This window comes from Acanthaster planci, linkage group LG08 (genome assembly GCF_054643075.1).
Source record: "Acanthaster planci isolate LZ-2023a linkage group LG08, COTS_SCS, whole genome shotgun sequence".
NCBI lineage: Eukaryota > Metazoa > Echinodermata > Asteroidea > Valvatida > Acanthasteridae > Acanthaster > Acanthaster planci.
The window spans coordinates 13,358,324-13,383,351 of NC_141784.1; the positions used below are offsets into that span (position 1 = coordinate 13,358,324).

At 42.2% G+C, this 25,028-nt stretch overlaps 1 protein-coding gene and 1 long non-coding RNA gene across 2 annotated transcripts in view; both read right to left on the reverse strand.

Moving 5' to 3' along the window:
• The window catches only part of LOC110977382 (atrial natriuretic peptide receptor 1-like), a 275,377-nt gene that overhangs the window by 169,840 nt on the left and 80,509 nt on the right, over positions 1–25,028 (reverse strand). The window lies entirely within an intron of this gene.
• On the reverse strand, positions 3,025–7,255 carry LOC147798402 (uncharacterized). Its single transcript, XR_015426245.1, has 2 exons — positions 5,694–7,255; positions 3,025–5,123 (listed from the first exon to the last, which is right to left on the reverse strand). It is a non-coding gene; the product is annotated as an uncharacterized LOC147798402 (long non-coding RNA).

Genomic DNA, 25,028 nt, shown 5'->3' on the forward strand with positions numbered 1-25,028 from the left:
ATCGAAGGAAACTCCGTCAATTGTATTCTCCGTGCTTGTATTGTTATTAATGGGATACAAATACGCACAAAACACTTGATTGCGCTTGTCAAAATCACAAACAGAACTCAAATACCCAATTTTTAAAACAGTAGGAAGGCTGTATATATATATAATCCACACCGATAAAGTGGATGGTGTAGCGTTTCAAATAACATTTTATCTAACTGATAACAGCCAAATACGTCCAAATACATGCAACAGTCCTACGCAAGTAACCGCGCTCACTACTTCTTATGGCACAGATATGACGCGGTACACTGAGCGTTCTCTTCTAAGATAGCACAGAAGTACGGCAGAGATTCCCAGCCCATTTACGCAGAGACCGTATCCTGAACGTCGCCACTTCAACGTACGGTGACAGACGTTAGACAGCAGCACCTACAAGTTGATAAGCATTTTTGACCGCTTTTTGGGATGACACCTAACGGCAGTTGGACTGTGATGGAGTGGATGCGTTGCTAAAGGCTGACAGGAATACGACATAGAGGAGGCTGCGTCATCTCAGCGGCTAGCATCCCCCTATACGCACAAATAAACTGCCTGCTCTGCGGATTAGTAGTTAGTAGGCAGAACGGAGTCTTGTTCGCAGTCACTCGAATCCCAAATACTCTTAGATAGCCGCGATACGAGGGAGAGACATTACAACTACAACCCGAAAGGCCTGACAGACTTCGCACTGTAAATACCACCGTCGGCAGGAAAGTTTGTCATCATTGTGTGTACGCCAGCCTTCGATTAATAAAATCAATCACCACATGCTACACGTACGACACATTTCATCACATCTGGTTTAGATTTTCATCGTTCTGGACAACATCCAGAGAGAAAAAGTCAAAGCTCAGCGCAGTCAGATATTTTGTAAGATTTCACAACCTTGTGCATGTAATTTTTTATGAAGTCTATTCATGGCAGCATTGTCCACGCACCAACACTTCTGCCTATGCACAACCCATGAAAAAGACTGACAACTAATCGAAAATGTGGTATTCGGCGAGAACGGTAGGTCTTAAGAAACTGTTGTCAACAAATGCGAAAGTCATTTCTTATCTAAACGTACAACAAGGGCTTTTGGTAAAATCGGAACAAATGTACGGCTGCACCGGATTGCAGTTGGCCTTTGTTGGATAATACGCCACCAGTTCCGGGATATGAACTTTAACCTTGTTGCATTGTCATTATTGCAGACTGAGGCCGTGTTATCTGTTAACGGACAAATCGTTTACCTTGCGCCTTTTAAACGTAATAGGGACAAACGGACTACTGTTACCACAGTGTGGGTATGACACTACGATCAAATACAATAAAGAACAACTTAAATTCAACAAGATAGCACTAAACTGACATGAAGTAGGGAACGTCCTTTCATAACAGTACCAAAGATCAGTCTGTTTTGATTTTTCCTTTTCTTTCAACATTTTGATGAATGTTGTTAAAGGATATGACTGTTTCTGTAGGCTAGTCATAAAAATTTAACAGTTTTGGAAAAAAGTGCAGGTAGTTGACATTTTCCAGCCGAAGACGACACTATCAGCCGCTTTCCCAATTTGTAAAGAGTGAAATGCTTAAGCCAGGTAAGGAAATTGGAAATACAGTTCTACATAAAAAGCGTTAAGGTGACTGGCAAATTTAAGGACAAGAATTCTATGGTTATGGTATAATACAAAATACAGCTTTAGAATGTATTATAGATTGGCATGTCAAAAAACGAGACCCAACAGCAAAATGTACAGGTAAGGTACCTTCCTGGAAGCCTCAGGTACCCCACAGATAAGATTGTACAGGCGTATTTTTTTCAAGGTTATTGTTGTGGAAAGAATCCGCACTGTCCATTTGCTCTGATGTGCAACAAACATACTCAATTACCCCAAAATTCGCATAACTTGGCAATCTTCTCCCCTGGTCGATGCGGGCTCTATAAAGCTAGGCATCCTATAGGCAAGATTTCCGAGCGAAGCATGGGCTGGCCGTAATGGCCCAACACTTGTAAAACAGACGGTCTGTCTAGAAGGTCGGTCTGAGGCGTATTCCCCATTTCTACGGAAGGCTTGCCCAAGGAACACAGGCTCAAAAATCATCATGGGGACTAAAAGAGCCCCTTCCCCGATCGATAACAGCCAACGAGGACAACTTCTCCGTCAGAATGACAGGAATCGATGTCGTGATAGCCTTTTAGAGGCACGCACACACGCATGCATGGCAGTCAGTGTAGGTAAGATAAGTTAAGGAGTACATGTATTTAATTTTCTTGCTCTGCATTGAAAAACAGAGAACAGAGGACAAAAGAAGAGCAAGGACAGAGAAAAAGACCGAGAAAACGTACGTTTTAAATTGAATGGTTACATGTGTGATTGGAGAGGCATACAAGGCAGGGCCGATGATAAAATTACCTGCCTCGACTGTCAAGCTTCAACCGTACGCAGAGTTCGACGTACATACCTAGCTCCTAACAAGAAGCTAACTACTATACAATATATATATGGTCGGTTGCAGGAGTCGAACTCCCCACCAAATTAGTCTCCTAATTTGATCAGACTTGACAAAACCTGTAAATTGATTCGCACTGGTCGGGGAACTTTGTACCCAGTCTTCGCACTTTGCAGTAACGCCGTCTACAATAACTATCACATAGGCCTAGCACTTTGTGTTTGCCACCCAGCCTCAAGCAGCTGACAGCTGCATACGCAATGGATAATTCAGATCGTGGCAGCTTCCACCATCTCTAGCTTCGGTTTCGAATTTTTTTTCTAGGGGGCGGTTGAGAGTCGATTTTTTTCAACAGCATAAGGTAAAGTATACAAGTTCTCTCCTGTAACAAGAAACACTTGAATTAAACATCTTTCTAAAGTTGTTTGTGCAAGTTTCAGAAATACCTTGAAGCGACTTGTATCGGATAAAAAGCTACAGGCCTAATACGGACAAACGTTATAGCCTATAAGAACGATTCAGAATCAAGTGTTCCACCATGAGTTCATCACAAATAGCTTTCCAATTTCAGAGTGGGCAATCAGCTTTTATATTTTCATCCCTCGATTGATTATCACTTCATCAGATAAGGTAAAACACAAATTGAATTTAGAAGCCTGGGGAACATGTTCATTGTTATCCAATAGGCAAACAGCTCAACTTCAATCGTCAGTATGTCAAAGCTATCACATGCAGATGTACCGATGTTGCGCGAGCGGATATTGACCATCTTCTCCTTGGCTGAAAAAAGGTCTTTCCAAAGCAAGTTGTTGGTGGCAAACTTACCTGTTTGATACAAACGGTCATTTTCTTAAGAACTAATGCAACGCGGAATCAGTGCGATAGTGGTAATTCGGTGAACTGTAAAGATTTTGGACTGACATTAGGAATGTTTTATGCTGTTCAAAATTTGCTAAAAAGTCAACTATGTTTCTCGGCGGAATTGTTCCTAAATGCATGTAAAGATGTTTGTAGACGTCACTTTGTGAAACCAGTCGATACCAAAATCGCCAGGAATCCGAACTTCAAGATTCTCCAAACTTTGTTTCCTGCCCACGCACGAGAAAGGCGGCTGTCAAAGCGTCGGGGCAGCAGTACCTCCAGTCAATTTGTGGGCGGGGAGACGGAAGGGAGGCGGTAAGAACGCGTTCCAATGCAGGTGTTTTGTGTTGACCAAAGTCCGCCGAGCACTCACAGAGTTCACATCGTCGTTGTTAGAAAGAGTGAAGCAACCGGCGGGAAGAAAACATCCGATAGAGACTTTGACTGTTACCCCTCCACAGATCCGCTCTGACAGTTCTCGCCGCGCACGCGGCGGGGAAAAGGTTCAGAGGTACCATGGTGACAATAAATGGCAGCTGCAAACTTGCCCACGCTCGGACCCACCTGGGACTCGTGTGTGCTGAGACAACAGGAGAGGCGAGGCAGCGATGAGGACAAACGACAGGCCCGCCTCCAGAGCCCCCCTGATTTCAACGAACGAGTCAAATTGCATCATTTTCTGAGGCTGTCACGGGGATGGAGGGAGAGGGTCCCGGGCCGACGTTTGCACAGCGCGTATGGCGTGTTTGCTCTGCAATGTTCAATTTCTGGACAAATACAACGACGATTTGTTCAGGATCTCAGACGGGATATGGGAAACAGACGCTTGGGCCGGGGGACCCAGGCTTGAAGTTTCCAAACAACCGCGTCTGTGTATAACATCGATGTCTCAGAAGAATAACAGACGAAATGACGCTGGTATTTGCTCATCGTAATATCCGATAGCAGTTTCAAAGTCTCCTCGATGTCCAGTTTTCTTACGGAAATGAACACTTTTCAAGCGGGCACTGAAGTGACTCGTGACGGCATAAGTGGCATTGTATTTTCTCCAATACCAGACCAAACTAAGGAAAGAAAAGTTTGATAAATGTTTTAAAAGAAAATTCAAGAATGCGTGGTCGCTGCAGATATGAATTTTCACCCGGAACAAGATATTATCATTCTCAAAAACATATGCATCGAACATTACTGAGGTTAGCATTCATTTAAGTCATCCAGTCATGTCACGCTCATGCTTTTGACCCCTCTAGCGATTCGTGCACAATCCCCTCCACACCTCCATTTAAGGGGTGTCTGCATAAACCAGTCGGGAAAAAAATAGATGAAATCCAAAGGTAATTTGAGGTATACATGTATATATGAAAAAAAAGTAAATGGGACGAGCACTTTCATAGATTAGGCCGCATAGAGGTCCCCTGAGGCAGGCGCTGCCGCCGCTGGCACGAGCCGTTAGACGGAGGTCGATCTTGGGGCGCTTCCCTGCATTCAAGTTGCCGCTGGTTGGCCTGCAACATCCTTCCAGTCGATCGATGGGTGCGTGCCGGTCGCGGGATCGGCGGGCTTTCATAACCCCAAGACTACTTCGTTTGCTTTCTCCAGGGCTTGGGCAGCGGTTCAAAAGCTACAGGGTGCATAATAGTTGGTCGCGTCCATCGAAGATAGGGGAAGTCAAAATTCAGTCCGCTAGCTATCTGGGATAGGCAAATGAATATGACCAGGACGCCGTGCGGTTTGTAATACTGCACCTCGTCCGTCAACATCTTTGAGTGTAAAGGCAACTTTAGAAGTCGCTGTCGCTGCAAAGGTAATCGAGAAAGCATTTGACACATTCAAACACTATACATTTCAGAGAGCCATGACGCGTTTCTGTTTACTGAAAAGTTTGCTTACGATGGACTGAATATGGCATTTCAAGTAAACAAAATAAACTCCGGGGTCTGTGGAGAAAACAATTATCAGTAATACCGTGATGTTGATGTGCAAAACAGATGCATACTAAAGAAGCTACCTGACGGTATAATTTCATGTTTTCGAGGTTGCCGTAAACCTAACATCTCACACATATACCACACTTGGAGACGCTCTGATTGGCTCAGTACAAAATGACATGCCCGCAACATAAATATCTAGGGCATGAAACAAAATAGTATTTTCCATCGGCAGACCGTTTTAGTAAAATTACATCTTGCGGTAAAATCGATACCCTGACGGAATCTGTTCTTATCCATTAACAGAACAGCTCTCTCAATTCCAAAGAGTGAAACATTTACTGCAATGCAGTGAAAGTTCAGTCCCTCTGATTGAACCTAGGGACCAGACGATCTGAGTGAAATTTAATCAACGGAATAGAGCGAGATTTTACTCACCTTTCCACTGAAATATTTTCCAAATTCAGAGTAATTTTCGTCCTAAAACGTCTAGTTCCTAGTCTCACTCCTTCGAATGTAGAGAGAAGGATGGGTCAATGTGCTTACAGTGAGAACGCCCAGCAGCTGGAATATATTTATCATGTTTTCAAACTCGGCTGGATTGTAATAACATCACCTACGGGATGCACGCCTGAAGTCGTCCAGCTGCGAACCAATTTTCGCCCCATAGCCCAAGGGTAAAAAATAACTGAAAAAAAAATCATAACTGAGAAAAACAAGGTGTTAAAAGGTTTGTCTACTTATGTCTAGCTTGCATCCAGGAAATGTGAAATAAGGCAGTGGGGTGCAGTTCGTTCATTAACTAACAATTAGGAGGCATTCATGTTATCACAATGACGGTTTCTCCTGATTGAATTCTTTATTCAAAAATAAGGAGGGGATTGTCGCACGTCCATCTGGGTCAGGAACTGTGACCCTTCATTCAAGGAGAGAAAAGGAACCCATTGCTCTTGGCCTGAAAATTTGATTAAAAAATACATTTAAAAAATGAAATTACCGTGTATGTTGGAGGTTCCGGCACAAAAGAGGGCCGCACACGACCCTTTCACCGTTTCACCGCCAGCGACAGCGCGACGATATAGGCCAGCGGCGAGTTCCGACTCACAGCAGCAAACAAATGGAGTTCGAGTCATTGGAGAGAAAAGCAGGGCAATCTCTGCAGTCTCTCTCCCGCCACTAATGGATATGTTTACGTTTTTTAATGAACGCTTTTCTGAATTTTCCAATTTCTGAAAGTCCCCTTTTTGGACAGTTTGTTTCAGTTGCCCAAGAAGTGGCAAAAACTAGCTGAATCTGAGCCAGAAAGAGTCCGCATACATCCAAGAAAACGTAAACAATTGACATGAAATCACCTTCTTATACGTGCTTTCTCAGGCATGATTTTTGTACCTATTTGTCTCAAACGCTATGTGCTTTTAGCTTGAGGACAGCGATCTTTCTGATGATTTAGACAAAAAAGAAAAGAAAAGTAAATGGAGGCTACTCGAATAGGTACACCTGAAAGAATCTGACGTTCCACGGAGATTACCTTAGTTTTAGTACGACAGGTATTAAATTCTGCATTCGAAGGAGGATTCTTCCTCTTTGCGAGATCCGTCGTGACACTAGGCTTGACGCAAACGCATGGGAGCTGAAATTAATTCCGTCAACGGAAATATGCGGGTCAGCCCAGAAGCGTTTAAAGCACCATTAATCTACTTGTGAATTATGCAAAACGTTGGGTTTGAATTCAGCACACCATTACCGCCATGTATCTTTCGGCTGGTAAATTATAATGTGGGCTTTACACAGCAAATTGATTCAGATAAACGGTTCATAATTACATTGTGTGAAACATACCGACGCGACCTGTCTGCCTTATGAGGCAATTAGTATGAGCAATACAAGGACCAATGTCTGCGACCAGTCCTCTCTCATTTCTTCGGCTGTTATACATTGTTAGCCTTTGTCGGGAAAGAACCATGCAATGACAAACATGGAAAACTGACCAAAGTCATGTGGGACAGACAGACAGATTTTAAATGAAGTTACACGCACGGTGCGTTGCAAAGCTAATACCAGATTTGAATATAATGTCATGACTCATTGCTTTCATGAAGATCGAGTACCGACAACCAAGGGCATATGCAAATACATGAACATGCACAGTACCATACACCGCACAGCGCACCAAAATCAGGTCTCTCGTTGGAGAGGCCGAGGAACGAGGCTTTAAGATGTCTTTCTGATATGAGGGCCACCTTGACAACGGCAAGGGAAATGTTTGCAAAGACCTGAACCATTTCGGCTTTTGAATCTCTCTCTTGCTTTCCGGTGTCTCGACTAACGGCTTACTGATGATGAAAGCACAGCTAGTTTCTTGTAAATAGGCGTGCACGACTATCAAGTACTTCCATAAAATGATGCATTCATAAATCGTAATTACTGGTAGGTTTATTAATTCATAAAGGCATCCATTCAGCCATGAAATTAGTTGCTCTGTAAAAATCCTTAGAATAAGAACAAGTCATTGTGCTGTTGTGTATGCTATCGTATTCAGCCATACTGTATTAACTGCAACAGTCCTTAAACCAATTATGAAACTCATCATGAGATCAAATTAGGTGTTGTTTCTTGTACTTTGCGTCGGATCTTTTGATCATGGTCTCGCCCACTCCTCGTTTCAAAATGGGACGCAGAAATTACATTGCCTAAAATACTGGCCTATACTGTGGCTATTTTCTCCCCCAGTTACTCCTGGAATGTCGAATAGTTTCCTTCCCTCACATTTTGGGGGCTAAATCTCCCATGATGGACCTCGTTTCACGGGTGTCATTTCTATCATACTCAACTTTGGAAATCCAGACTAAGATTAGGTGCAATACACGTCATGGCGCCTGAAGTTGAACGCCGGCGAAACTCATACCCTTCCGGTAATGGGAAAAAAAGCCCGCTGCAAATGAATCGCCCCCAGAGTTGATGACCAATTTGCCACACGATTCAAAATGAAACTGGCAGAGCCGTGCCAAGGATTCAAGGTTGCTATATGACATTCTCGTACGACGAAGTGTATGCCAACAAGTCCCAGCTTATCCACGGACTTACAACATCCGTGTGCTGAATGCAGAAGCCACGATGTTCGCATTGGCACATCATATCGTTTTGTTTACACGACAAGTACAAACTAATGTCCAGCAGGGCTGGTTATTTGTAGAGAGGTCTTCTGCTCTGCGATTTCATTAAAAAAATAAGAATGTGCGAGTGAAAAATGCATATGCCCAAGACAAAATGAGGGAAGCCTGTAGCAGTTTGGGTTGAAAAGTCCGTGTCGAAAAGGCTAAACAAGAGAGTCTACCACTCTCTTGTTATCCATAACGGTGGTGCACTTAACGGCGCTGTCCTCTTCTAACTTTGTTCTAAGGCCTGTACCTTTTCTCACGACTAGCCAAGCTTTAGGGAAGGTCAAGAACTTCAATAGAAAGCTCAGCTCGTTTGTGTTTGTGCAGAGGTTCAAAAACAATCATAAACCACGGCTACATAATCACGAGGTAGGTTTCATATTAACGTATAATGTATACCATCTATAGTTCCTGTTTCGCTACCCTTATAATTAATGACATGTACCGGGAATGTACATATACCACTTAGAATATGATAATAAGGGACCGTCCATAATTTTCATCATTTTCACGAGCGTACAAAAAGTAGACTTTTTATTACCCCCTCCCCCCAAAGTGTACATCAGCGGGCATATAATGATGATAGATGGAGAGCTTTATTGGCTAAATCCCCTATTGCCAAGGCACAATGATATTCATGTACGTATTGTGGTTAATAGAAATGTAAATTTCAAAGAAAACATAGTTAGAACAACACCTAAAAATCAAGGCTGGAAAAGCAGTGAATGCTGATACTAGTAGAGGATCGAACAGAACTTGTGTATGTGGCGTAAAGGAAGCAGCGCGGAGCTAGCTAGCAACACCCGCGAAATTTGAAAGTGACCAGCGATTCGCAAGTTCATCATCATGATTTTTCATACTCAGAAAAAGTGTATACGAGGTTTTAACCTCTCTCCCCGTTCGGTTTGTAAGCTCGTAACGCAAGCAGGAATGCAAACAATGGCGACACAGCTTGAGATGCAAAACATTATTGTCAGTGATAGGTCAGTTACAATAGTGTTTTAAGCAAAGAATTAACAGGTAACTGACGTTAAAACCCTCAAAGGAAGTCTATTCCTTCAGTTGTCGATTGTGGGCAGTTGGCCTATAAAAATCAAGGCATTAGGTTAGGTGTATTTACACTACCCTACATATACTGTACACTTACAGTTATTAGCCGGCCATCTGTTCAGTTTGTACCTATTCGGAGACGACGTGCGAACGAGTCTAATGTACCTTCGGCAGCTCAACCAATAGATGGCGCTATTAACAAATCCTACCTCATCAGGGAGAGAGCAGGTGCGTTGAGCAAGAGGAAAATATCCAAATCCGATTGGGTTAATTAGTAAACTCATGACTCGATGTGTCACGTGGCTAAGAAGCAACTGTGCGAGCTTGTAAGTGATATTTATACCTGATTCTGTAATCTGTCTACCAACCACAGCTTCATACATTAATTTTTCATCCGAAATCAAAATACCGTATGAGCGTCGGTGATCGCTTCAATACCTTCAAACGCCCAGTCTCGTTCGGTAAATAAACAACTCGGTCGCCGTGAAGTTGAGATTGGGCAGCTTAGCGGAGATTCGCTGAATGCGAATTGATGGCTTCTGATGGCGTTTCTGCAAGCATCAACATCCATGCAGCCTGGCGACACAGTCACTGCGTCTAAGACCTTCCTCCACAGCGCGCGCTGAAGAGCAAAGGACCCATCAGTGCGCAATCTACCTTAATGTAAACAGACACTTCCTAGACATACTAGTACTAACCAAAACGGCAGATAGGTAGCGTGCATTACCCTCGTGCATAGTCTTACCAAATCAAACGACCTGCAGTCAAAATCCCCCTTAAGTGCTCTCTATTTACACAAACGCAACGTACGAATCAACCAGTATTTAAGGCGCATGTCATTCACAAGTTCAATTAACAAAATAATTCTCTACAGCTGCGTTTTGACAAGGGGGACACGCAGTCGATTGCAATATCATAAAAATAAACCACAGGCAACGCTCTGACATAATATGGGTAATGCATACAGTGGGGTATGACCTTAATACCATTTTCAATTGCACACAGCATGCTGCTCACGTGATGAACGTCTGCCATGCTATCATTGACTCAGCGACCTGGTCTGGTTCCCAGCTCCTCACAATTCTGACGAGACGTATAGTGAGGTAGCCGCTGTGGCTGACAATTCGTGCTGGTTCCCGAAAATTTTCAAAGTTTATCGCAACCTGCCTTAAGTTAACACTCGAGAGGTAACGTGTTTCTAGGCTTTAAAACTAAAGCTCACACTAACAAATATCAGAGTCAGGCGTCAAGCCCCGTGTTCACATTGATCGCCCGTGCCGGCGTTGCGCCTCAACTCTCAAGCATTGCTCGGACGAATACATAGATCTTCCCTAATTCCAACACTGCTGCCTCCAGATCTGTGCTTAATGAGATGCCTGCCAGCCTGCTGGAGAAACATTCAAAGACATCGTCAGATCAGTAAACCAGACTGCATGTACTTGCCAGCCTGATCGTAAACTACGGAAGCCCTCATGTTGGTGTTAATTTTTTCAATAATTTGGGGGCTTAATTTGAGACAATTTGAGGCGGAAAGAAAATTTGGGTCCAAGTTCTGATAGAAACCTTTCAGAAGCCTCAGACAAATAATTCTCACCTTTCAGCTTTTCAACGGGAAGAATCCAGTAGAACTGTGTCTTATACAAAGCATCGGCCCAATGCTACTAGATGGGACACAACAAGCCGGGGGGGGATGGTTTTCCATTGATGGGGCATTTTGCCCTCCTATCCAGTGACGCCTTGCGTTATGATTCCGTCAAATCGCACCCCCAAACTACACGCAAGATTCTGGGCTAAACACCATTCTTACCTCGTAATCGACACTCTCAGCTGGAGCCAGTGACAATAACTTAACTTACCCATATACATGTAGTTCACAGCGTGTCAACGCCGAACCATTTAATGAGGATGATGGAAATGTATACAAGAATGACTGAACGTGCCACCGTCAAAAGAAACTCCCCGGTCGGGGCCGAAATCCGTCAGGGTAGGACCTACTAACAACATTTTTGGAAGGTAGGAAAAAAGGTTTGCGCCTCTAACAATAGACAAAATGGTCCCTTAAGAACTTAGCGATGAATACATATATCAGTGTTGCGAAAACTAGTTAGGCTGGCGGCCCATATTTAGCGTCTCCGATGTTGATTTCCCTGGGTAAAAGGGGAAGTGGGAAGCATCCCATGAAGGAGACATTAATCCAATCTCGTTCGCATGCACACATGAGCACGCAAATTACTGATCTGTCCACACGCAAGGCCACTGACCAAGCCGAGCAACGACTGGAAAGCGACAGTATCATGTGATTATGTTGCCGGTAAATTTAACACGACGTATATTGCCCCTTCCATGGCCGCCCGATCACGAATGCGTTGCTTGTTCATGCCATGATTGCCTTCAGTTGGGGACCGCACAATACATTGTAACACTGAGCCGTGGCATGTAGCTCTGAGTTTTCTACAAACCAATGCAGGACGAACCGGAACAAAAGATTGGATATGATCTCTTCCATTCCATTCACTTTATACGGTACATCATGTATATAGTGTGTACATGTACTGGTTTTGATTGTGGTTATATCTGCTCTTGAGGGCGCAATATAAATAAAGGTATCCAAGCCGCAGGTGCACCGGCACAAAATTTGAAAACGGGCACTAAATGCCAATGGTGAATACGGTAATTTTTCTTCTCACCACTGCAGGACAGTAATAGGCTCGAAATGGTCTTATACACGCACCAAAATTACAATTTACATGCTCTGAAATCATCTGAAATTGGAGCGGGGGGGTCCCATAACTGAAAGGTTGTCTGCCAGCTTGCATTTCTGTACAATTTTGATAACATGGGACCCTCTAAGTGGCTTTATATTTCTTGGGAGAGAGCAGGCATCAATTTTCAAAATAGCAATGGGCTTCAAACTATTTTTTTAGCGGTGATCATCTTTCGAATAGAAATCCTCCAAAGTCATGGGTTAATCTGCCGTAAATTAAACGGAAAATGAAAAACGAGAAGATAAATTTTAACTTGGTGTGTGTGTGTCTTGGACAACGGAAATTTTTTTGGTTTTTTGTTTTTTTGGTTTTTTGGCATCGAAGTCAGTGTTGCCTGCACTATCGCCGGGACCTGTCAACCGACGTGTATTACGCCTAAGCATTTTAAAACTTCCTACTGACGCAAATGGAGACGGCCCCCAAAAAGCATTGCAGTGTTTCTATGGGAATGATCATAAATCGGTGAAATAGAGCTACCGCCGTAGCCTTCAGAAAACAGAGGAACAGTGACGGGGGCGGGTGTACCGTAGATCCTCTTTAAACGCCTGGGAACAAAATTTCTCTTGATGGGCTTTAAAGCGGGCTATCTTCAAGTAATGGATCTTGTTTCGAAAGAAAGCAATTTCTTCAACGACGGCAAGATTGCATCAGTTCGGGTAACATCAATACTCGTTTTGTCCCGGATTATACTGTCACATTTACGGAGGTGTCGGCGTGAGCTAACCCCTCAATTTGAACTGCCAATGGCTCGGAGGAATTGGTTATAAATTCTGCGCCCTACTTCAAATTTGATCAAAACTCGCCTCAAACGGTGTAATCACCTTTCTTTTCGCGTCAGAAAGAGGTTTAAAGAGTGAGGCGTATACACGAACCAAGAGAATTTCCGACACAGGAATAAGAAAACATTTTGCATCGCAGTGAAAGAAAAAAGGCAACATGACCAAAAATGCACACTGTTAAGGGGTCCCCATGCGATGCGGTACTTTAAACGCACTTTCTGTACATCTGATCTTGCATGTTCATGCATGAACACTGTTTTAACATCCTTTTGGGATTGAACATTTTAAACCGCCCAAGTTTTTATCTGTGCAACTGAGGGCGCTGTCGCCGATCGGGAAATGGGATCGGGGAATGTCGATCAGGAAATGTAAAAAATAGTTTAGTTTTTATATGTTTTCTGTTTTAATTACTGACTAAAAATTTGCTCATAAACAATACTCCCGAAAAAGGGTTACATGTTAGCTTATTTGCCGTGTACTTACAAAACAATAGGCCGGAAAAGAAACGTAGACTTAGGGCAGCAAAATATCACAAATTCTAGCGGATTTTTGAGCACGAATCGATGCAACAGTGACGTTCTTCCCTTGGATGACATCACAGCTTTGCTCATGAATATGGAAATTCACACAAGCACGAAAACCCCCGAACGCTGAACTAACTATTGGGCAATCAAAATGTTGACTAAATCACAAAGGTGCATTTTAGGATTAGAAGTAAAAGAAAAAAATTGCCTCGAATTGCCCTTACCGAGAGAATTTCCAACGCCATATTGTTAGTCTCTGAAACCTACACACGTGGAGACCATTTGTGCCCCGGGCATAATCAGGAGATCGTGACCCAACAAAATGAAGGCAAAATCATTGAAAAAATCATCCATTTGAATGGAGTTAGACAGCAACTTACCACAACCTGAAAAAAACAAACGAAGCAACCCCATATTGTTGCTTTAATACGGCTAATCCTGGTCACTTTTGTGTAATAGTGAGGCATTCTGGGGATTGGAAAGCAATTTCACGCTGACAGTCAGGTGCAGGTTCGTTCCACCTTGTCTTTTAATCACTGGTAAGGCCCAATAGCGCGTGTTATGCCTAGGGGAAATAAAGACCATTCAATCCTAACCCAAGAAAAATAATATGACCCGATGACGTCGTCTACTCGCTTAATCAACGCTATTTCGACATCCACCCTGCGCTGGCATTTCATCAAGGGAATCACAAAGGAAGAACAGTCTAAATCAAAGGATCAGTTTGAAATTCAATTCTGACCATGTCAATCTTACGTCAGCCGAAGAATAGTGGGGCGGGGGAAGCAAATTAAACTTTTGCAATGTGCTTGGTAACATGTTTTGCTGTTGCACGGATCTCCAGCTGGAAAACCTTTCCTCTTTTGTTGTTTACATAGAACCAGCTCAAATTTGTCTTCTCTGTTGGCGTTCCACAGAATTCGTCGACCTACAATATGTTTTGAACGTTCGAAGGTTTTCTTTGTCAAGGTTGCCACTCGAGGAAGGACGAGATGTCAAAGACAAGAAGAATCCGCAACGCTTAGAAACAACCGAGAGACACATTCCACTAGATACGATTTACATGTTTTTAGCAACTGACGTTTTGGCACCTTTCCAAGATTTTTATATCTTAAGTCTCTTTGCCAGACAATTGCCTGTAATCCTTAACCAAACTCCTAGCTACCAGGCCTTTATGCAGTGGACCAATGGACGATAGATACGAAAGCTTGCATCGTGACTTCGATTTTCGATTTTAGTCTGAATATCTCGTAAAATAATCTACTTCTTTAGGAATACCTGGAAGCTTTTAAACAACAGCGCCGTTAGAAGAAATGGACAGACATTATTTACTGCCATTCAAAATTTCGTTTTCAACCCTGGCAATGTATTTCAATTAATGGAAACAAATTATTTGAAGAATTTGAAACGGAAACAATTAGGCAAATATTTTAACTTAGAGCACGCCTTGAGCGACGCATTATTTCGTGCGAAGTGCCTCAATCGCCCTTTTCAAGCACCGCTACAGGCTTTGTTAACCTCGGAAGTTCACTACATGCAACAGTGAATACATTCCACATCATCGCGATATAACTTGTTTATTAAATTTGAATCAACGTTCCTTTGTCATTTTTTCAGTAAAATGCTGATGCTTTTAAATCAATTGAGTAGAATAATGTGTTATGTATTGGAAGGGCTTACATGTCTCCCTGGAAAAGAGAGTCAGAGCGCATTTATTGCAGACTGTTCATTTCTTTTTACGGGGATTTTTACATCTAGTAGTAATATGGCGCAGGGCCGCTTAAGTCATACCGTAAAGTTTTGATGTTTTTGTGTTAGGTAACATTACAATAATCGTTTTGGAAACGATCAAGTCAGGCACGGAGACGAAATAGTGGCACTACCCAATTGCCTATTTTCCGATATGTTGCTTCGTGAGCCATTGTTTTTTATTTCTTTAAGAGGCCAAATTTTATTTACACCTTCTTTGAAAAACTGAGGAGTTTTAAAAGCATTTTACACACTTTTCCTTTTTGCCAATGCATTAACCTTTTTTCAGTGGGTACCCAACGAACGGCTGTTCGGTCATCGACGCCTGGCCCCACGCGCAAATCCAAGTCTTGTAGCGACCCCAGGGTCGGCCATACATGAGCTACGCAAGGCAATCTTGACAGCATGACAGCCAAGTGAGTCATAGACTTGGTGCCAAGTCGGTAACTGATTTGGTTTTGCTGTCCACGCGTAATATCACTGCGATGGTATACACGTAATTCTATCTTTGCGCAGGGCCGTTAGTTGCCTCGTCCCCAACTCGAGGAGAAGACAAAACTTGTTACTGTCTTGTACCAGAGCCGTGCCGATAGATTTAAACTTAAGTTCACAGACAAAAACACGACTTGTCATCAAGTCTAAGTGAGCCGCGCATCAGTACACCTTTACGGTTCGGTGTTTGTCCGTTTTCATTCTTAAAACACCTGTTAACAAGGCTAGAGAATGCGGCATACATGCACATACAGTTGGGGCATAAAGCTTACATACACCTGGTAGAACAAAAACAGTTTTCCTCAAATTTCACAACTTTACTCATTCCTACCAACTTTTCTTTTCACACGACATACAAAATGGGTCTCTACTAAATGTAAATGGTGTATGCGTCAAATAAAAGCACTCAAGAGATATATGATTCATATATAACCTATTTATATTTACAAATAAATCAAAATTTTACATACTCCAACCCTAATATCTAGTGCCACTTTCTGTATTTTTGTCACATCTCATAGTGGCAGTGGACCACGATTTGAAGTGATTTGAACGACAGTAAGGGGGCAAATGTAAATTTTCACAAAACGACATTTCAGAAATATTTATATTTTGAACCGTAATAAATGTCTCTGAGTATTTTCAATTAAAGTACACACTATGAACATTAAGTTGAGATACGATTTGTCTGACCTTCACGAAGAAAAAGTTGGCAAAACTATTTCAAACAGCGAAAAATTGAGGAAAACTGTTTTTCTACCAGGTGTATGTAAACGTTTTGCCCCAACTGTAACTTAAGGTTTTTAAGGATTCGTCCCTTTAAAGGGGTATCAGAAATTCGATTATAGACAATTGAAAAAAATAAGGCGATTGAAGCTCAAGATTCATATCTGATGATTGAAATAAACTGGTCATATTAAATAAAAGATATTACAGAGGATAAAAGAATAAGATTAACCTTTAAGGGTACCGAGACGGTCCAGAAAATGAGGTTTCTGCATAACATGAAATGCGAACAGTCTCATTCGAACGATGTAGGTCGACCCATACGGTGCTGAAATCCTGCCGCCAGTCGCATTTTTCGCTGGCAGTGTTTCTCCATTGTCTCGTTGCCATTTCGAAGAGCGTGATTTTAATGCCAGTGGCGTCGTCTACCACGCAAAGTTATCCAACCTACAGCAGTTCAACCATCCAACAAACGATTAGGCCTGACCACAATCTGCGCTCCAACTGGCTTTGGCTATGGTAATGTCAACCTTGCGTCTTTTCTCAAACTTTGACTTCTCCTCTGTTCGACATGGTCGCTGGCCACAGAAACATTCCCGAGTTTTTAATAAGGCGAATCCATAGCCACGTTTTGAAAAGGGCCCGACGTAAAGGGTGAGTATGAGCATAATTAACAATAGCAGAAACATACCCTTCGAACGCTCTCTAGTTTCATTTCATATCAGTTTCATGAAAATCACAAATTAGTACGGAAATAACGAAGTCAGAAAAATCGACATTTCGGGGTGAATTGCCCATGTTAACTTACGAACATTTTCTAATTTTATACGCAAGCAGTTTGAAAGTTCACTTCCTCTTTCTTTGGATACCAACAAGATGATGTTTGGGCAACACAGACATACCGTATAATGACTATAAAATAACCAAACCATAACTGGGGCCGAATAAAGTAAATTTGTAGGTTCATCTGGATGTGTAGATCTAAAGGTATAATATGGGCACTATCAAAGTCGAAAACGCACCAATTCATTCCTTATTAGAAGGCAGACTTCTTGCCAGGCCAAGTGTATTCAGTTTGTTTAAAGCTCGCATGAAATTTTTACAAATTTTGTACCTGTACAATGAGACAATATTTTTCCCACAGCCACGGATAAAATGAAAATACTCACAAAGTAGAACATCAAGCGTGCCATGATGCCTCTGAGACTGTTTAATACCAGTTTAATGCCAGAGCTTGTGCGAGCTGAACTTCTTCGAAAACTACCGGTTCTCGTCACAAGTTCTAATTTCATTGCTGCTGGAACTCGATTTTGACAAGAAACGAGGGTATGTAGTTTGGGGAAAACAAGTTTGTAAACTAGCAGGGTAAACATTTTTGGAGACGACTTTAACGAGTTATATTCGTCACCAGAGGGCGCTAAACACACACATATATATATCCCCATCGTTTGCTCGTTAAACTGTCGCCCACCCATTTACGGTTATTTATGATATTGTGGGGTACAAAACATTTGACGCGCCACACAAGAAATTCACGAAATAGCTATTTGGAATTTACTCCCAAAGGGGGAATTTTCAACGTGTACCATACTTATCTATCAGACACTTTGTATTACATAAAGAGACATTTTGTCCAAATTTCAGCCTCCAGGATTCTGCTTTATATCGGAGCGATCTGAGAACTGTACTTCACACACTACTTTTTTGATACACGAGAACCAAGGAACCCCCCTAAAGATACAAATGTTAGCGTGGGCGAATTAAAATGAGCGCTGGCTTTAACAAAGTCATGCCATTGCTTTAGCAATTGACACTCTGATTTGAGATGTGACTGACACGGGGCGTTAGACTAGGACCACACTCCACCAGACACTATGCAGTATCACCTGAGAATGCACGAACATATCTTTAAAAGTCAAAGGCAATGATCGGTTTGTTTGGAGTCACAGTGGACGACTAATTAGATACTCTTTAAAAACTTAACCAGTAATTGGCCCGAACGAGATTGTGGCGTCACGCAGAGTGCCACGTAAATGGAAAGGTCAGACAACCACTTAGAAACGGCGACCTGATCATATAAAAAAAATTGGTAAAAAACAATATCCGGTAAAAGGCGCGTGCATCCGGATAGCTAAACAGGATTGATCTTACGGCAGAGCGGCTCAGGATCTTGTAAGGGGCGTCAAAAGCCGCCAGGAATGACAACGAATAATTGCTATAGATTTCCCCAGAACGAAACTGATTGAATTGTCTCCTGATGACATCATGGAATTCCACGGAGAGAGCCGTCTAATCTTAATGACATCTCCCTAATAAGACGCTGACCGGCCAGCGCGGACCGGGCTTTTGATGTTGACTTCTCGCCTCCTACAGCTGCAACGGGCAAGGATCTCCTTAAAATGTCAGAGACCTTGAGGGAATCTCTCCGCTGTAGACGCTCGCCTATTCATAACGACAAGGAACTCCCACAAGAGTATTCCAATGTAATAAGCTGAATGAAAGATTATGATCTCAGGGTAAGTCATCCCACGTTTTACACAATTATTGCCAACGACCAGGAGAAATTTCTTTTATAGAGCAACTCCAAGATTGTTATTTGACAAAGAGCAAACGTCAAGCATATGTCAAATTCCTTACATAGAAATGTCTTTGAAATTTTCAGCGATTCTTCGCCTCTTGTGCCTGTCAAGTTCCCTTTTAAAAATAACAACTCAGTTGCATGTGTACTTTGCAAGTAAAGAACATCAAGAATTCTGTAGCCGATAGCGGGCGTTTTGTTATCGGCCTGACAGTCTTGCATGATGATCGGCTTGGGTATATATTGCCAGAAATCGCGGGTTCCAGTCCGTGACGGCCGGAGTGACTATCTGAGTAACACGCCACAAGCCCTCTTTCGAAATTGATTAAGACAATCTTTTGGTCCCCGCACACAAATTGATTCTTGGTGTTTACAACTAAAGCCTGATGGATTACAGGAGCCAAAAGCGTTTATTTTAAAGAAATACTAAACAAAATCTGACTTGTGGCACAACCTTCCTGACTTCATTTTTAAATGTGATTGTTAGTTTAAAAATGTTTATTTGCTCGTTTACCAAACAACCAAAAAGTAATCGTCTTCCTCAATAGTATCAAATCTTCACATAATTAGACAAGGCAGTGTAAAACGCTGTAAGGTTTCTAATTCCATCTCCAACAGGAGGTTTGGAGCCAAACGCAAATTGGATGGGGACCCGGGCAGTGAAAATAAATAGTACACTCGTATTTCAATAATATGGGCCTACTGTTGGAAGCCATCCAAAATGCATATGCCACAACATGATTAATTGGTTCCTTGCCAATCGAACGGAAAATAAAAAAGTGCGTCACCATCACTAGGCTAACAAACTGTCAAAGTTTCTGTAAGTACTTTCCTGCACATAAATCCCTCTGTATTTCTTTCATTATCAGAAAGCGCCAAGAACATGCATATAGAACAAGTTATGCTCAACGGTAACAAGAATAACGTTTAGTAACCGATACAACGTCGAGTAATTTGCATCTCAAAAAATAAACTTAATGTTAGAGTTGGTTTGCACCAATCTCACTTGTTCTGATTTCACGAACGCGAATGTCTGGTAAAAAAAATCAGTATAACCGACGTTCAAGATGTTTGTACAAATCCAGTATACAAAAAAACCATGTGAAAACAAGAGCAATGTCACCAAGTACATAATGATGGAAAAGGTTTGGCAATACAAGGCTTCGACTTATGATAGTACATCTGGCGATGAAAGTGAACAGATCGAGGGGGTGAACCAGCAAATGGATTCCTGAGATACAACGACAAAATAATCCGCGGGATTCGCCGCTGGAACACGGAGTCGCCACCCAAGATCCCTGCTACATTACGCATTGAAAGCTTTGAATATTGCGAGTGACAAAGCGCTTGTGATGTGACTGAGAGCACATTCGTACGTGGGCCTCATCCGGTGTGCCGTGGGACGCCAGCGGAGGCTTTTACAGCCGTGCCGGCGGACTCGGGGACTGGGCCCTAAGATAAGTCGGAATCATGCGGGGGGCGAAAGTCCCGAATTTAGAAACATCAAAATATCATCTTTATTCGGAGGATTCGTGATGTAATCATGATGGTAACGATTATGATATTTCTGCCAGGATAGACTATTCTCCAAGGGAGTTCTATTTTCAGAATAAAAATTAGTTTTTCCCAAGGACAATTGTCCTTAAACTTTGCATTAGGCAGTTTCCCTACATGGTTTGATGATTTGAATCAAACTGACAGGATCGGGGACACTTCTTTGCAAGTCACTCCTGTATTCAGGAAAAACCGAGAAAAAAAAACCCAGCCAATTATTATGACTTGAAAGCTCGTGTTGCAACATGAACTGGGAAGGAGGAAGTTAAGGATACTCTGATCTGATTTTCTATCGAAAACAAAAGAGTTATTTGCTTTCAATTTGTCTGCTCTACACGGATCATTAACAAAAGGCATGTACGCAAAAATCATACAAATAGTTTCAGTTACGCTCGATGAAAAATTGCAATTTGTAGAGGAAACAAGGGCAAAGTCAAAATATTGACACAAACGCACAGGGACAAAATCTCCCTAGTTTTGTCAGCATTGCCTGTTCCCGTATTCCACCAATGCTCAACGTGTGTACTTAGCAAACGGTTGTTGGAAACAACCATCTCAAAGAAAACACATTCCTGGTGCTGCAAATTGCACCGATTCTAGTAAATGATGAATTGACGGCAATTTTCTAAGTTTAGCGCGAAAGGTCATCAAAAACGATGTCGTGGAGAGGATTTTAATGTGTTCACGATCAAAACGAGCGTCCAATTCCACATCCAAATGGGGAAACTTTTTCCCCACATAGACTGAAAATTTTCGGGCTGGAGAGTAGAACGGCTGTTTCAGATCAACGTTTCTCCCTGAAGAAGGCGTTTTGTCGCGTTATGATATTTCCACTATTTGTTCCAGCAGAACAAAATGCAGCTGCTAAATTACGTTTTCTATAAATAAAATTGATAAATAAAAACCTAGATGACCGTACTTTAAGGACTCAAGATAGGGGCCCTAAATTAACATAATCCAGACGATTAGTAAATCGTGAAAGTAAAGCGAGATGATAACTGAAACGTGCTAAGTTTAGAGGACTATCAAGAAACGAGTCCGAAAACAAGTGCAGTCTGCTCTAACAACAGATGGCGCCCTCTGTTGGCTCAGCCTTCGCTCGTCACCAACCCAGCGCCAGAACAGGGCTGATGGCCTTGCAAAAATTTAATGAAGGAAGATTTTAGTGTCACACAGGTTCACAGCTAACGACGTGCAGAGCACTGTGGGCAAATTTCTGCCAGACGCGAGCTCGATCATTGCGTTACACCAGCGGCGGTTATCAATTCGATATTTATTCGCTCTCTTCCTCAGAGCTGAACATTTTTCGCTACACTTAATTGTTTCATCCAAAATTAATAAAGATACCTATATAATACAAGTATTTCGCCAAAAACACGCGATCAGTGGTACTTAGTGAGAAGATGAATTACTGTGATTGTATCAAGGATGTGTTTTTTACCAGACAGCCGACACTTAGCATTGCCATTGGCAAACCAAAAAATTTAAATAACACTTCGCTAACAGGAAGTGACCACCTTGCGGTCAAAGGTCGCGCACAATGTAGCCAATCGTAGGGAAAAGCCATCAGCCCTCCCTGCGCCCTGTTTGAGCGCTAGGCGACTGGAGCGAAGGCTTTGCCGGTTCTGCAATGGATAAGTGTAGAATTAATGTCAGCACCGAAGAAATTGATTATTGGAGTAATCGAAAGGACGAGGTCTCCCGGTGTATTTCATCCTTAATTTTTTTTTTTTACTACATAACTTGTTTTCTCTCTCCATCTTTCCGAACATAGGGGGATATAATATAAGAGCGACCCCTATGTACCTCAATGTAAGGGCCAAACCCGTAATTAGAAATCAACAACTCCCCGACGCAAAGTACATCTAGAAACGATCCTCCTTTTAGAGTAGTAGGGTGAATAAGTAGCCTGAGACTAGCAGAGACGAGGGCAACAATATTGATGAATATCGATTGATCTTGAAAGCCTTACTTTCGCAGAGACCAGATATGAATGTAAATCTCGTCTAGACTTGGAATTCAACGTTTAATTCCCACAATTTTGCTAAGATCTGCAAAGGACATATCTACCACATCCACCTTGAAATTTAATTTGGTACATATTTCCACCTATAGACCAGATATGAATGCAAAGCTCGTCTAGAATCAGGTTCCAAATCCCCCGATTCTACAAGGATTTGTAAAGCTAGTGTTTCAAGCATCCAGAAATTCTTAAGAACAAATGGATTTCGATGACTAGAACAAGGGACTCCACAAAATTGACTTCATAATTAATATTTCGCAAACTGGCAAGCTACAAAAACACCCAATCAATTACAGAATGATCGAGCGAATGAAAATAAAAGCCTGTTGGCAGGATACAGAGATAGCGAGTCAACAGAACCTACAGGGACGCCTGGAAACAAGGCTCTGTTAAGGCCCGGTGTCATGGGCAAACATCCGCCTCCTTTGGTGCAGCAATGCTGAACAGCGCCATCTGTTGGCTGTACTAGTTCTCGCTATGCTTCGGCACTGTACATTTCCCCTCGGTTCCAAATACAATATGAACAATTTATTTTTCTAAATTGCTCTAGTTATTACTTTCGAACAGAAACATAAGAATTTTTTACAAGAAAGGGACACCTCGCTGCATATAATCCAAACTAATTGATCAATATAAGCCTTTTAAATAATCTTTTCCTTTGACACTTAGATCGAGTTCGGGGGGCCTGTTCTTGACACAGGTTTCTTGTTCTCCGGCTCGAACAACGGGAACACGATTCAAGAACACTTTTCTCGGAACAGGATCACACACCACCACCTCGTCCGGGTTTTACAGGAACACATGGAAAAACTCGAGAGATTTTGATTTTTGACTCCCCTTGAACAGCTGCAAAAAGTAGCTAGTGATGGCTTCCAAAGCCATAGACAATGAGAAGTTTTGCAAAATTAATATTAATTATTTTACACCGAAATGAATGTTCCTGTTTATATAGAAAAGAATTCAGCCCATCCAAACATTAACTCTCGAAGAAAGTAGCCTACATGGACGCCGCCATGTTGCATGTTGCTTGTCACTAACTACCCGCGATAACCGGTTGTTTGTTCCCGGCGTTCGAGCGGCCGTCCCACGAACAACAAATGGAGCTGTTCGTGAACAGACGGGACCAAGCCGCCCGAACTCGGCCTTAGAGCTAACAATTACAGAGCTAAAACCATTAACAGATGACAAAGGCATCACATAGTATAGGATGGCAGGGCATATTCACTCAGCTTCACACAACTCGACACTTTGAGTGAGTTGTAACACATAACCCTCAGTTATACTTGTTCGGGGCCGCCGTTTCTTGATGCCACGCTAAACGTGTAGGGCGCCATCTGCAGTTCAAAATGTGAGGACGATGTCATCGCACTCGTGTAGCTCGCTCGGATCCGATAATGGCATCGACGGATTTGAAGTTTGTGCGAAAATCTCTCCTGATATCAGGTTACCACAACAACAGAGTTACGGCTTAAATTGTTTGAAGCACGTATCAACTCTGATTTCATTACAGCGTGGCATAAGTCAAATTGTGAACGCCTTGGCGTAAAGTTACCGAAATCATTTATTTAACTCGATGCGATTTCAGGGAAAATCCAATTCGTTGAAGACACACCATGGCATCAACTATTTTGATTTCATTCCGTCCACCGAAAAAGTCTATTCTTTTCACAACAAATTTCTATCAATTTCTGACTATATACCAGCAATTATTTGGGTCACTGTTTTTAATATAAGCCCCAGCATGAATAATTACCAGACTAGTTACCAAATACACGTCAAAACTCAGCAAAGATGTTCCACGGATAAAGCCAGTATGTCCTACGATGTTTTTTCCTTTTTCCTCTCAAACTTTCCTCTAGACAAGTCATAAGGGCGGAGTAAGTAAAAGGAAAAGGACCCAGCCCTTGAGATTACGTGAAGTCTGATCTGTTGGAAAAATGTTTACACTCTACTATTGGAAGATCCTATACTGCTGCAATTAGGTTGGCCATTTAACACTACTGAAATATCTTGGGATCGATAAACTTTGGTTGGAGGTGTAATCACCATATTGGGGTGTAGCACATTTATCTTTTTTATATAGCCTATTTCCCACTCAAGTCCCCAATGAAAAAAAAATTCTGGAAGACGGGAAGGTTCCTTTCAGGGTTTCGTTTCTTCTGCTGTTTGTGAGGAATGGCATCGGCTCTGGTTCGTTCTGATTCTTGGGAAAATACCTTCTTTCAGACCCAAACCAACTCTGTCTTGGTATGGTTGCTCCATTTTTAACAGGAGAATGGAGTAGTTTCCATTTCCCCTTTTTTTCCTCTGTAATTCTGTATGACACGACAGAAAATTGAAATGCTTTAAATATCCGTTTCAGCGCATCATGCACA